Source organism: Phascolarctos cinereus, unplaced genomic scaffold, assembly GCF_003287225.1.
Source record: "Phascolarctos cinereus isolate Bilbo 61053 unplaced genomic scaffold, phaCin_HiC Scaffold_4;HRSCAF=312, whole genome shotgun sequence".
Classification (NCBI taxonomy): domain Eukaryota; kingdom Metazoa; phylum Chordata; class Mammalia; order Diprotodontia; family Phascolarctidae; genus Phascolarctos; species Phascolarctos cinereus.
The window spans coordinates 120,175,589-120,187,706 of NW_027555847.1; the positions used below are offsets into that span (position 1 = coordinate 120,175,589).

At 36.4% G+C, this 12,118-nt stretch overlaps 1 long non-coding RNA gene across 1 annotated transcript; it reads left to right on the forward strand.

The window, feature by feature from the left end:
• Positions 1-406: 406 nt before the first annotated feature.
• On the forward strand, positions 407-8,551 carry LOC110221621 (uncharacterized). The gene is made up of 2 exons (XR_002328186.2): positions 407-953; positions 6,966-8,551. It is a non-coding gene; the product is annotated as an uncharacterized LOC110221621 (long non-coding RNA).
• The last annotated feature ends 3,567 nt before the right edge of the window (positions 8,552-12,118 follow it).

The window sequence follows — 12,118 nt, forward strand, 5'->3', positions numbered from 1 at the left end:
CTACAACACAGGACTTTCAAAGGAGATGTGTACAAGGCAATTTGTAATTCTTAAATTACTATGTAAATGCTATTATAAAACTGTATGAATGTAAAGACACGGTCTACTGTTGAATGAATATTGTTTGGAAAAGCCTGCTTGTTTCCTTCTTGTAACTTCATTAAGAATGTCTTGTGAAGGTATGGTTTATTTTTTTAAAAGATTATGTAAAGGTGGGAAAGTAGGTTTTTGGGTTGATGATACTTAATAGTCTCTTGCTTACCTTTTTTATAACAGTAAGGTCTGGGTTTTTTTTCTAAGCCTTTGGTTTTAGATATCTTGAAAATCCATCTTTCAACATCGCTAAAATTATGTGGTCTCTCATGTGCACCTTCCGTATACTCTCTAATCCACCTTCTTGGTTTGGTTTTGTTCAATGTGAACTCTAGTCAGATTGCTTTTGGGAAATCACATAGAGTTTTTAACGATCCCAAGCTTTTCTCTGAAAAAAAAAAAAGGCCCGTATTTAAATGCCAAAATTATACCAGTGAGGACCAGTAAGAAAGAGAAGATAATTACTGCTTTACAACACAGTTTGTGAGCTAGTAACCAATCCCCATTATTTTAATAGATGTTTTGGAATTTCTGTTCTTCCGTGTGAATTTTGTTTTTATTATGACTGATGCTATGATGTATCGCCTTGGTAATCTGATTTGTGTGATGGTGAATATGTAAATTAATGTATATAATGTCAACTTTGCTATTTTGCATGACCTAGTCATGAACATTGAATCTCTCTTCACTTATTTAGGTCTTCTTTTATTTCCATAAAAATTTTTCTTGTAGGGGTGTTTCATAGGATCTTAAATCTAGATCTTGAAGGGACCTCAGAGACCATCTAGTCTGATCTTCACATTTTACAAATAAGGAAGCTGAGGACCAAGGAGAGAAGTGACTTGCCCAAGGTCTCACTGGTGAGTAAGCATCAGAGGCAGGATTTGAACAGAGGCCCTCTAATTACAAAGTCATTGTATTTTCAACTGTACTACACACAGTCTTGTGTATTTGATAGGTTAATTAAATTCAATGCTTCTTGTCATTTTATACCACAAAAATACTATGCCATTATTTTAAATTGTATTTCTCTTGTTATCTTTTCCTAGACTTCTCTCCCTCCTCATCTTGCCTTCTGGCTTACCTGGATTCTTTCAAAGTCCCAGTTAAAATCTTAATTTCTATAAAAATCCTTTTCCAGTACCCCTTATACTAGTGCCTTCCCTCTGTTGATTATCTTTAATTTATCCTGTATTTCTAGCACTTAGCACAGTGCCTGATACATAATAGGTGCTTAATATATGCTTGTTGGCTAACTGACTGATTCATGGCTTTTATTAGTAACACAGAAATGCTGATTTTTCAAAATGTGTGTTTATTTTATATCCTACTACTTCACTAAAGTTCTTAACTTGATTAGTTTTTCTCTGATTCTCTAAGGTTTTCTAAGAATACCGTCATGTTATGATAAAAAAAGACAGAAATTTTCCTCTGCTTTGATAAAGCTCATCCTTTAATTTGTCTTGTTTTATTGTTGTAGCTCACATTTCTAGTACTACATCAAATAACATATGTGATATTGGGGAATTTTGCTCTACTAGCTATGCTGTTCTCAAAGTATTCTCAAATACTTCCAAAATTTCTCCATTATGAATGTAACCCATCTTTATTCTGCCCACAGTCTTTGTCATGGAAATATAGTGATAGAAATATATATCTGTAGGCTTGGTAGACTGCACCAAAGTTCATGAGATCCCTATGTTCTTGTTCTTGACCTTAAATGAACTTCTTGGAAAAAAAAACAATACAGTGGCTACAGAGAAAGAAGTCTTTAGGAGCTAATGGAGAGACAAGATGGGGCATTCCTGGGGCTCCATTCTGGGTCTTTCATGCAGGGAGAAGAGCAATGGCCTGGAGTAAAGTTCATTGGAGGCTATTGGATTAGGAACTGGGGATATTTAGTCCTGACTTTTTGACCAGATGAAGAATGCAACACAAGCCTAGGAGCTAGTGAGGATCATCAGTGCAGTCAATACCTTTCTTTTTCTTCATTAAGGCAATCCCATCACATTCTGCTTTCCCCAATGTCACTTCTTGATTACTAAACCAAGCAACAAACATTGGGTACTTTTGGTTCCCCTAACTGTTCAATTTCATGTCTATGGCATTTGAACTATTGTTATTAAACTTGTTGACTATCAAACGTGGGCCACTTTAATTGATTTCTGAAGGCAAAGAGCAAGATGGGAAGTGGAGGAGTGACCAGTGGAGATCTTCCTTGCCTCATGTCTCACTGATATTTCTCTTATAAGGAAAAAAAAGAAAATAGTCTAGGTACATCAATACATGTAATATTCCATGCCAGCTCTTGGATTTAGATAAATAATTTTGATCATGTTAGGAAAATTTCTTAAATTCCTATACCTTTCAGTATTCTTTTCTTTTTTAAAATTAACTTTTTTTATTCTGAACTTAAACACTAATAAGAGAGAGCATTTCTATATACACAGAAGAACATAGAGAGGATTTTATGTGAAATCACGAATTTCCCATTTCACAACACTGATTTTTAAAATATTACACACACACACACACACACACACACACACACACACACACACACATACAGACAGTGTAAACTCTATACATTACTTTAAAAACTGTCCAGCTTCTCTGTACTTCCTTCTCCTTTTTTCTGCACATTTTCACAAAGTGTTGTTATAGTTCTCTTTGTCTCTGTCTCTCTCTCTTTCAGTATCAATATTCTCTCAGTATCAGTATTACTAACCCCTCTAGTAGAGGTCGGAAACAATCACTGGGAGCTTAAGTGATAGCGTCAGATAAGAGACACCCCAACTATTCAGGGTACCCATAAAACTCTAAGGTAGAAGTGTTGATCTGAGATAAGGAGTCCAGAAAATTTTCATTACACATTTTATATACACTGGTTGGTTCATCTATCCCCTAATTATCTGAGAGATAATCTAAAGTAACCTCTTTATGTTCTAGTTCTTTTTTCACACACCCTCCCCTCCTGTTAAGCCCCCCTTCAGGATCCAGAAGTTTGTTTTGCCTATGACTATTCCTGGTTCGTTGTTACCCTGTCTCTAACACACCTCTCTCTGTTTCTGATTGTTTTGCTGTTGAATCTGATATGTTGCTACAACAAATTCCTTTGACTATTTCAGATGACTGAGTTTCATCTGATGCCCACTACTCCCTCCATGTTTATATACATTTCACCTCATGCACACCAATTATAAGAAACAGGAAGTTCCACCACCTTCTTTCTCTTTGCTATTCTATTGTATTTAACCTTTTATCCTCTTTCCCCATTCCCCTTAGAATAGAACCAGTTTACCCTCAGGACCTCCATTTTTCTTATTTAACTTCCTTAATACCCTTTGAAAATATTCGGAAGGAATACTTGGATCCTCTCCCCCCATTAACATTATTATATTATCATCATACAGGTGTTTCTAATTACTCAAATAAATTTAACTTTCTAGGTTTATATGTACTCGTGCTTATATTTCTTTTTTTTTCTTTTTTAGGCAATTGAGGTTAAGTGACTTGCCCAGGGTCACACAGCTAGTAAGTGTCAAATGTTTGGTCTGAGGTCGGATTTGAACTCAGGTTCTCCTGACTTCAGGGCCAATGCACTATCCACTGTGTAACCTAGCTGCCACCTTGTGTTTATATTTCAAAGTTCTTACTTAGCTCTGGTCTTTCCATCAGAAATGCTTGAGGATCTCTTATTTTAATAAAAGTCCAATTTTTACTCAGTAGGATTATACTCAGCTTTACAGAGTAAGTTGCTTTTGGTTGTAAGCTTATGCTTTTAGCCTTTGGGAATATTGTTTTCCAAGCTCTCCTCTGCTTTAAAATAGAAGCTGAAAAGTCTTGTGTGATCCTGACTATATAGTTCCTTGGTATTTAAACCCCTTTTTTTTCTGGCTATTTTGTAGACTGTTTTTACTTTGAAGAAGCTTTGGGTTTTGAATATACCATTCTTGACACATTTATTTTGGGGTTTCTTTTCAGGAGGGATTCTTTCTATCTTTGCCCTGTGGTTCTAATTGATCTAGGCAGTTTTCACCTATGATTTTTAAAATAGCATCCAGGCTTGTTTTTTTTTCTTAAATCATGGTTTTCAGGGATTTCAATGATTTTTAAATTCTCTATCTCTGATCTGTTTTTCCAAGCCAGTTGTTCTTGATATCAGATTTCTTATGTTTTGTTCTATTTTTTTAATCTTTTGGTTTTGTTCTAGTATTTCCTGTTGTCTCATAGAATCACTGATTTCTGTTGGGTCATTTCTAGCTTTCAGAAGACCGTTAGGTTGGTAAGGTTTACCACTTTCTCTGCTAAGCTATTTATTCTCCTTCTAATTCTTTTTTCAAGATTTTTTATTTCATTGTTCAGCTCTTGCTTCATTTCTTCCAGGTATTCATATGGTCCTTGTATAAAAAGTCCTTTTCTGCCTTTGAATTTCTGCTTGTAGTTGCTATATAAGTTTGCAATAATTTTTTGATACTAACTAGTTTTTTCTTTGTTTATATCTCCAGCTTTAGTGCCTCAATTAGAGCTTTGTGTTAGGCTCCACCCTCTGCTGCACTTTCAGATGACATGGTCAGCCCTCTTTGGTGAAACACTGGGACCCTAGTTGTTCTCCACCTCCTGAGGTTTAGCCCTCCAGGATCATTGTGATTCTGAGTGCTGGATCTTAGGAGCCTGGCTATCAGGGTTTAGAGTACAGCTGCACTGTGCTGTGCTGCACAATTGAGTTCTCCTCCTTGGGACTTTCTGACTTCTCCTGGGCTTTCTCATGGAAACCCTGGGCTCTCAAAAAAAAAAAAAAGAAGATGGGGGAAGGGCCCAGATGACTTTTTCTGTGTTTCTGGGGTTGAAGAAGTAATTTCTATTATTTTTCATTATATTTCTTGATCATTATTCAGTCTGGTGTGAACTTCAGGGTTTTGTTTGAGTAGGTATGAAAACAGGCAGCTCCTATTCAGATCTTGGCAGGAAGTCAGTGTTTTTGTTTTTAACACAAGTGCTGTATTTTATCTTCCTTTTCTTCAAAACAACTGTATTTTTTTTTATGCCTTTTGCATTTGCATTATAGTTATTTCCACACTTCTCTTCCAGATTCAATCTTCCTTTGTAACAAAGGAAAACAATTTTAAAAAATAAACAATATAGAACCCATGTCTGACACTGGATACAATTTTCTGTCCTATTAGTACTCCACCTCTCTGCCATGAGAGAGGAAGTATACTTTGTTATTTCTTCTCTGGATCTTCGCTGGTTTTTCTATTGCTCAAAGTACAACTTCCTTTTAGTAATCTTTTCATTTATATTCTTATTGTTATTGTGTATTTCACTAATAGTAATGTATTTTATCAATCACTTTTTCTACACTTATTGACATAACCATTTGCTTTTTGTTGTTGTTGTTCCTGACATTAATATAATTATGGTTTTCCAATGCTAAATCATTCTTGTATTTCTAGTGTAAATCCAACTTGGTCATAATGGTTTTTTAAAAATATTTGCTATAATCTCTTTTCCAGTATGTTATTGATATCATTTGAATCAATAATTATTTGTGATACTTGTCTATAATTCTCTTTCTGCACTCTATCCTTCGTGGTGTGGGGATAACAATCATATTTGTCTCATAGAGAAAGCTTAGTGTATGCCTAATTTCTCTGTATTTAAAAAATGCATGCAGCAGAGAATTTCATTCTTTAAATGTTTGATAAAAATATAATTCATTCATAAATCTGTCTAGACTTGGATTTTTTAATCAGATTTATCTATGGCTCACCCAATTTTACATTCTGAAATTATGTTATTTAGTTTATCTATTTTCTGTTACTTTAATTTTAGCATGTTATAATTTTGTAGATCTGCATTTAATTTAGATTTTAATTTTTATTGCCATGTAATTTTTAAAATTTTATTTATTTATGTTTAGTTTTCAATATTCACTTCTATAAGATTTTGAGCTCTAAATTTTCTCTCCCTGTCTTCCCTCCTCTCTCCCTAAGAAGGCATGCAATCTGATATAGTCTGTATATATATATTCATATTAAATATATTTTCACATTAGTCATGTTGTAAAGAAGAATTAGAACCAATGGGAGAAACCACAAGAAAGAAGAAACAAAAAGAGAGAGAGAAAGAGAAAGAGAGAGAGAGAGAGAGAGAGAGAGAGAGAGAGAGAGAGAGAGAGAGAGAGAGAGAGAGAGAGAGAGAGAGAGAGAGAGCGCAAATGGTATGCTTTGATCTGCATTCAGACTCCATAGTTCTTTTTCTGGATGTGGATAGCATTTTCTACCATGAGTCTTTTGGAGTTGTCTTAGATCCTTGTATTGCTGAGAAGAGCTAAGTCTATCAAAGTTAGTTTTCACACAATGTTGCTTTACTATGTACGATGTTCTCTTGGTTCTGCTCACTTCACTCAGCATCAATTCATGTAAGTCTTTCCAGGTTTTTCTGAAGTCCACCTGCTCATCATTTTTTATAGCACAATGGTATTTCATTATATTCATATACCACAACTTGTTCAGCCATTCCCTAATTGATGGGCATCAGTTTGGGATAGTTTCTGATAATTTTCTTTATTTCCTTTCCATTTGTTGTAAATTATCCCTTTCTTATTTTTCATTCTTTTTGTTTGGGTTACTTTCTCATTTTTTAAAATCAATTTTTAAAAATCAAACTACAATTTATTGATTTTGTTGCTATTTTAAAAGCAGCTCTTTATTGTACTCTTAATTTTTCATTCTGCTTATTCCACCTTTATACTTAAGTTTTTTCTCTTTTATGATATTTTGAGATCAATTTGTTGGTTTTCTAGGGTCTTTTTAAATTATGCACTCAATTCATTAGTGTTCTCCTTTTCTCTTTTGTTAATCTTACAGATTCTCTCCTCTCTCCTTGGAGCATGTGCAAATATACTCTGCTTTCAACTCTATATGACTCATTAATGTATTGAATCTTCCTGAAAGGTCGCTGAACAAGAAATGTCAATGGTGCAGGGTACTACACCCAGAAAAGAAAAATTTGGCTCTTGCCTGACAGGTCTCTGGAAGATAGCTTTTGAGAATATGAGATGTGATGCCAATCAGAGTTGGAAGAAGGAAGGGGCTTTCCTCTCCTTGGCATAAAGGGGAGACAGAGACCATTGAACCACCGCTCCTGATATGAAGCATGGACTCAGTTAGCTGGGCTTGGATCAGAGGTTCCCAGATATTTTGCTTCTTCTTTTGTTACTCCTTTGCTCTAGCATTGACCTTGTAAAGATAGAATGATCTGGACCCATTTAGCACTAACAGGTTTGGGTTTGTGATAAGGAAAGCATTGGCATAAGAAGTGTTGGCATTAGAGCAGGAGGCTGTCCAAAAGAAAATGCCACTTGGCTGTTTGACCAGACAATTCCAGTGCAGAGGTGAAATCTAAAAGTGCTACTTAATAGCCTTGGAAATACTACTATGTTTAAATGAGTCTTAAGTATTCACCTCTGAACTGAAGGTACTAGTAATAATAAGTTGGTGTATTCTCTTTTAACAAATCTATGATGCTTTATTTAGCTAAGATTTCCTTTTCTGGGTGGGAACAAACTGCCTATCCATACTTCAATCATGTTTGTACTTTTGGTACCATTTTTACTCTCCTCTCCTCCTTGCTAGAGAAAACCTTAGCATGTGAGGCCATAACCACAACAACTTCATAGCCAACAACCTTCCCTAGAGTTGCCAGGTTTGAGTGAATGTGAAATTGGAGTCTTCTTCCCCTGTAGAAAAGTCAGGCAACCCCAGAGCAGTGAGTGCAATACACAATTGCAAGGCTGGGTATAGAGCTTTAAAGTATCCTTAATCCCTATGAGTCCTAGTAGTGATTACCTCTATCCTCTAAGTTAGATTAATACAAATGTTTTGAGATATTAATTTTCCTGTGAGACCACTTTAGCCTTGTCCCACATGTTTTGGTATGTTAATTCATTGTTATAATTTCCTCTAATACAATTTTAAGTTTATTGTTTCTATGATTTTTTTTGATCAGTTCATTATTTAGGATATCATTGTTTAGTCTACATGTTAGTCTGCACTTTTGGTTCTTATTTCTTTTATTAATTATTATTTTTAATACACTATAGTCTATAAAGAGACAGCTTTCTCCATTTGTGCATGTGTTCATATGTTTTTGTTCCTTAGCATGTAGTCAATTAACAGGTCTAAATTATACTAATCTAATTTGGGGTTTTTCAGTTCCAACGTAGTCTCTACTGGACATGTGAAACTGAAGATAAATAGAGTTCAATGAAGTTTTTGAATTTTTAAATAAGTAGTCATATTTCATTTTATCAGGTTTTGAGATCTTTATTTCTAATGTAATTTGATTTCAAAATGCCTAAAACTTTGAATCTCTGTGGAGATTATTTCTCAAGTTTAAATATGAATTAAAGCTGTCAGCATCCAGCAGAAGGAATTTTTTACTAACATTTTAATTATTAAGTCATTCATCTTTAACCCTTGGACACTAGAGACTTGGAAGGGACTTGTCTCTGATATGTGTGTAGATGCAGAGGAGGGGAGTGGGGAGAAAAGGAAGAAAGGAAGCATCAGTAGGGGGGAAAAAAAAGCAAAGATTGAGGATAAGGAATCAACTCTCAAGCTCAGAATTAGAATCCAGTGTTTGCACTAACATCGGAGATTCTCAGCCTTCCCTACCCAAAACAGACTCAGTTCTTAGTGGGAAATAACTAAGGGAAAGTACAACCAAACTGTGCATTCCTAAGGGTGCACAGATATTAATTTCTGCAATTGGATTACTTCCAAGATATACTATAACATGAATGTCTTCCATATAGTTTATTTTAGGACTTATGGCTAAGATCACTGCTTGAATAGTGACAGGAAGACCACTTTCCAAATACCTACTGCAGAAAAAACTAAAAACATCAGAACGAATAATGATCAAGGAATCCAATGAGAAACTCTAGCAAATTATTTCAGCTGTCTCAGAATTATGCAAAAAGTCATCCACAAGACTATAAGCAATAGGAAAGGAGACTTAGCCAAGTATAGCAGACAAGATGGTAGCTTCTTAGAATGAGCAGAGACAGGCCTGAAACTCTCACAGCCTGCAAGGTTCTATATTCAGAAGCTACAAATGTGGATCAGGGTGGTCAGACACCAATAATATCCATCTTGGGAATAACAAACAACACTCGGGCTGGGACACCCGAGGCCCAGAAACTGAGATCTACCTACAGCACTCTATCCAGAGGAACCCCAGAGAGCCCTGAAGAACCAGAACTCTGAACCACCAAAATCAAGGTGAGGTGGGTTACAATTACCAGTGCTCTTAGCATAAACACACCACAGGAGTTGGAAGACCCCAGGCAACCCAGGTGGAGACCAGGCAGGGTTAACCACCCCACCCAAAGTTCACTAGAAAGTAGAACCTGACCCAGACATGAAGCTCCAATTCAGGAACTAGAGCTGGACATATGAGTAAACAGAAGAATACACTGCCTACTATAAAGAATTATTATAGATGCTGAGAGAGCCAAATATCCAACCAAGAGGAGAGTAATTATAACAATGCAGGCAAAGAGTCAAAGGAAACAATTATTTTCCACAAATACTACTTTAATACCTGGAAGATATGTTACAAAATATAAAAAATGAAATAAAAGCTTTGAAGGTAATAATTATAAGGAAAATACCTTAGAACAGGAATTGCATGTGATTATAGAATGATTGATTTAGAGCTAGAAGAGACGTTGTGTTGTTGTTTTCAGTTGTTTCAATTGTGTCCCACTCTTTGTAACCCCATTTGGGGTTTTCTTGGCAAAGATACTAGAATGGTTTGTCATTTCCTTCTCCAGCTGATTTTACAGATGAGGAAACTGAGGCAAACAGGGTTAAGTGACTTGCCCAGGATCACACAACTAGTAAGCATCTGAAGCCAGATTTGAACTCAGGAAGAAGAGCCTTCCTGACTCCAGGCCTGACATTCTATTCATTGTACCACCTAGATGTCCCTCCTTGATCATTTTTTTTCTTTCTTTCTTTCTTTCTTTCTTTCTTCCTTTCTTTCTTTCTTTCTTTCTTTCTTTCTTTCTTTCTTTCTTTCTTTTTCTTTCTTTCTTTCTTTCTTTCTTTCTTTTTGGTGAGGCGATTGTGATTAAGTAACTTGCCCAGAGTCACATAGATAGTGAATGTTATGTGTCTGAGGACGGATTTGAACTCAGGTCCTCCTGACTCCAGGGCTGGTGCTCTATCCATTGTACCACATAGCTGTGCCCTTGATCATCTTTATATGGTTCCTTATAAGGGTATCGAGATGCTGAAGCTTCTCTTCTAGAGAACTGAGCTGAGTAATTGTAATCTCTCTCCTCCTTCTCCTCCAGTGTCTTTCAGCTTTCTGAATGTTTATCTCCATTTTAAAGACCAAATCCAAATGTGTAACCCAAGACCATGAACTGGCTTTATGGGTCTGGGTGTATCACAGCACCTTCAGTCACAAAAAAAAAAAAGTTTCATCCTTTGACCTCGCTAACCTGGTTAACAAAGAGTTAACCTTGACCAAGGTCCTCCTGGGCACACTCCCTATATTTCTAGTTGCACAAAACTTGAAACAGTATGTGTATCCAATGACTGGAGAATGAGTGAATTGTGGTTCAGTCTACAATTTCATTCCAGGGGGTGGGAGAGTCCTAAACTTCAAAGAAAGTAGTCTTTTTTTTTCCCCTTAAGCATTCTGATTCATTATGTCCCAACCCTGGAGTCTGAAGGAAATCTGTTAAAGCTTAGGTTGGAATCATGTCTAGGTTTTCACTTAAAGGAATTAACAGGTTCCCTACCAGGAAAGTTATGCAATGTAAGAAAGTAATAGATGTCAGACATACATTATAAGAACTATTTATTTTCTCTGCTACAAAGGAAATGCTTAAAATATGAAAGGCTCAAATAAAAAATTGACAAATACTTAAATTATAAAACAGTTACTTATCATTCCTACTATATAGCACTCTTCTGGGAGGTAAAGACTCCTGGGAGACCTGTGTGAGTACTGAACAGATATTTTATTTTTATCTCAGACCTTTGAGGTCTGTGTAGATCATAAGTTGGAATCTCCTAGGCAGCTATGTGGCCTAGTAGATCAAGTGCTGGGTCTGGAGTCAGGAAGATGGGAGTTTAAATTTGACTTTGTACACTTATTAGCTATGTGACCCTGGGCAAGTCACTTAACCTCTGTCTGCCTCAGTTTCATCATCTGTAAAATGGGGATAATAACAGTACCTATCTTCCAGGGTTGTTGTGAGGATCAATTGAGATAACATTTGTGAAGTGCTTAGCAGAGTGCCTGGCATATAGTAGGTAGTTAATGAATATTTCCTTCCTTCCTCCTGGCAAGGCAATTCATGGCTCAGTCTTTTTAAGTCTTATCATCTCAGTCCTAGTATCATTCTGGTGGTGTTCATCTCCTCCAAGAAAGTTGTTGCAGAGATCATCTCCTGAAGAGCAATTGGCACCTGGGTCCAAGGGCTCTTGACCTGTTGTTCTCACAAGATTGCCATCTAGGAAAGAAATACTCATCATAGGATTGTAATATGGTTACCTCGGCTCAGGAAAAGAAATGCAAAGAAGAGGCAGCAGCAGAAGTTGTTTTGCCTTTGAAGCCTACTGGGTGAATAATTCCTCCTGGTTCTTTGACCAATTGCCTTTGGTACAATCCTCCCTCTTCCTATCAGTCATAGGGTCCAAGGACCAGCCAGGAACCTCTGTTTATGCTTGTTCTGCAGCAAGAAGTCAGAGCATGTATGTATCATCAGAACTGGTGAATTCTTAGCTCTCTCTCTACCCACCCACCCCCATCACAGGGATCCAGAAACCAGTTGAGATCCTCTGGTCACTCATGACCCTTAGCCAGAGGCCAAAGCACCTACATCTGTCATCAGAAGTAGCCTAGAAACTTGCTTAGTCTCATAACCCCTCTCACATGAGCAGAGGACAGTAACCAGAGTCATGAAGGGCCTTGTGTTCATGGGTTAAGGATTGGTTGA